Source organism: Pinus tabuliformis, chromosome 8, assembly GCF_031772625.1.
Source record: "Pinus tabuliformis cultivar Carrire ecotype Pingquan chromosome 8, CPIR1, whole genome shotgun sequence".
NCBI classification, from domain to species: domain Eukaryota; kingdom Viridiplantae; phylum Streptophyta; class Pinopsida; order Pinales; family Pinaceae; genus Pinus; species Pinus tabuliformis.
Genome location: NC_142294.1, coordinates 1642429920 through 1642433309, shown reverse-complemented (window position 1 = coordinate 1642433309; position 3390 = coordinate 1642429920).

Genomic DNA, 3390 nt, shown 5'->3' with positions numbered 1-3390 from the left:
CGACCTTTCCTAGGATATAAATGTGGTTCACAGCATACCCATGATGTGAATGAAGCCTTCATTCATAACATTAGCATTACAACAAACATCACACAATTAGCTATGATGATAACAATGGGCTGTCAAGTAGGTCTACTATTAAGAACTAATATCAGTTAAATCATAGTTGTTACTTCATTGTAAAATTGGTTACAATAGCCTTTCAATTAAACACATACATATGCTTTATTTAATTTTTTATAAATTGATAATAATCAATTTATTGTTATTATTATTTTTAATTGGTTTTATTAGGCCTTAATATTATTATTATTATTTTTAGTAATATATTAATATTTAATAATAGTCTTATTAGGTATTAATAACTTATTATTTTATTGTTTATAATTTATTTTTTTAACAGTTTATTTTTTTCCACTAGAAAAAGCCGTAATATTTCATTAATATGAAAAATTACATATGTAGATGCTTATCGCATATGCCATGTTCACTATACATCTGTACATTTTACAAAAATTGCATGATTGTGCTGTTCGGTTATACCGCACAGAGTATTACTGTTTAAGTTGTTAATAGATTTAATGCCTTTCGGCATCCTTCAGTCTGTTACAAAAAAGGACTATACAAAAACTGTCATATATAGTGCTGCTGCCATATTCCTGTATAATTAAGTAGGATGTAGACCCACTGTGGGGTATCCCGGGTCTATATAAGGGCGATGGTAAAAATTTTGTTCCTGTTGGTCCAGAATCTCAGTGATCTCCCAAAATCCTCGTTCCATCAGCGCGGCCTCCTTGGACAGTTTATCAGCATCCTGGTTATGTTCCCTGTAGATGTGTGAAATAGTGATATGGTTAAATGCCTCTTTGAGCTGAAGAACTTCAGCAAGAATGATGCTAAGTGTGTGCATGTGACATGTAGAAATATCATTGAATCAATTTATGATAATCTGTGAATCCCCGAATATGTTGATGCTAGTGCAGTGATGGCTTAATGCAAAGTGTAGAAGGTGGCGCAATGTAATGAGCTCAGCGAAGTTGTTTGTTCCAGCACCCAGTCCTGCTTTTATATTGTAGGAGTGTTTGTCAGATAAGTGCAGTATGAAACCACCCCCACAGCTTTGTACATTTGCAGCTCCATCAAAATAAGCCCAAGGGGTACCCTGGTCAATGATGGGGGGAGGATTTGGTCGTCGGATTTTTGGGGGAGGCGGGTCCGGAAGCTCTTTGAACGCAGAGATAATGCCAACCTCGATAAGAGGCCAGTGGATGGCTTTGTCTTCGAATATCATACGATTCCTAGCTTTCCAAATGGACCAGTTTACTATAATGGGCAAATTTGCAGCCTTCGAGCCCTTGTGTCTTTTATCCCATTCTATCCAAGCATTGATTAGATCAGTACCACTCCATTCCCTAGAATAGTGTATAAAAGGTTTTATATTTTTCCACACTAGCTGTACAATACTACATCGCAGGAATAGGTGCTCTGTAGATTCAGTATCAGCTTTGCACAGGGCACATCTCGTCGGTCCATGTTGAGCTCGGCGCATAAGATGTTCTCCCGTGGGGATTCTATTTCTGAGGATGCACCAGGTAAAGAGCTTTGATCGAGGCGAGGCTGTAAGTTTCCAAATATTCTGCCACCAACTGTCCAAAACTTCAGGTTTCTTCTGATTGATTAACTGGATGTAGCCTTCCTTAGGTGTGTATATCCCGCTATCAGCCTAGTGCCAGACAAGTTCATCTGATCCCTCAATGATTCTAATGTAGGATTCCATCAGGGCAGCAAAATATTCGTGCCAAGCTGTGTGCCATCTCTGCAGGAGGTTTAGTTGGGTAGCTGTCTTCTAAGCTTGATGGAAAATGTCTGATTGCTCTTGATCCGCTATTTGTGCAATCACCTTGATGCCATGTGCAATAAGGAATTCCACTAGAGCTTGTGGGAGCAGATGTCTCCCACCACTGCCACTCCAAGGGTCTATTCCGATACGTGCTCTGTCTCCTCTCTTAATTCGCCAAACTAAGTTGTTCCTGATAAGCGGCAGAGAGTGTAGGAGAGCTTTCCAAATAGAAGATATGCCAGATTTGTTCCATGATGGGAGTCTGACCCATTCCATAATGTTGAGGGGCCATATATATTTGTGGTAGGTGATGATGGTCCATAAGCTATGGGATGTCAGCAAAGCCCAGCCCATTTTGGCTGCCAGAGCACATGCAAAGGTGGGGAGATCCTTTAAACCCCAGCCACCCCATTTCTTGGGCAGGGCAATCTTATTCCAACCGATCCAAGCGAAGGTGCGCTTTTCTTGATTACCAGCCCATAAGTATCTGTTGCAAAGTTGTTGTAGCTTTGATAGGATATTTCGAGGGATCCAGGCGAGCGCCATCCAGAAGACCGGCGTTGCTTCCAGAACAGATTTGATCAAGGTTAATCTTCCTGCCCTGGATAGATATCTAAAACTCCAGCAAGTTATCCTTTTTTCTACTTTTGTAACCAGCCAAACCCAGTCCGCAATCTTTTGGGTAGTGGGTTTTAACCAGTAACCAAGGTATTTTAGCCCTCTGTCCAGGGGTTGTGTGGTATATGGGAAGGCTTGACTTGCTGTGTAAGATTCATTGACTGAGGTGCCAACCAATGTAATAGTAGATTTCGTCTGATTGACCTCCATCCCTGTGGCATGAGCGAATAGCTTTAAGATCCTGTTGAAAGTAGAGGTATCCTGAATGCTGCCATCTAGAAGGATAAGAACATCATCTACGAACAGGAGATGAGTAAGGAAGCACTCATCTGAAATTTTAAGGCCCCTGATAGTTCCATCCCTTTTTGCTGAGATAATCAATCGGCTTAAAGCTTCCATCACCAAGAGAAATAAGAGAGGTGATAGAGGGCAGCCTTGTCGCAGCCCTCTCTCTGAGTGGAAGAAATGAGAGGCAGCTCCATTAATCAGAATGCTATAGGTGGGGGATGTAATGCATGCCATAATCCAATTGATGAGAGGGAGGGGAAAGCCCAAATGGATGAGGATCATCTTAATAAAGAGCCAACTGACTCGGTCAAAAGCCTTGGAGAGGTCGATCTTGAGGAGGATACATTTGAGGCGCTTGGTCCATATGGAGTGTATAGCTTCCTGGGCAGATCCAATGGCTTCGTGGATCTGTCTGTCTTCCAAAAAAGCGAATTGCTGAGGAGCAATATGCTTAGACAGAATGGGCCTGATCCGGTTGGCAATGATTTTAGAGATGATCTTGTAGAGGACATTACACAATGAGATAGGGCGGAAATCGTCAAAGGATGATGGGGAGTCCAATTTGGGAATGAGGGCAATGAAGGTGGAGTTTATAGCATGATAGAGCTGGCCTGATATTCTACTCTCCTCAACCACCTTCAGGA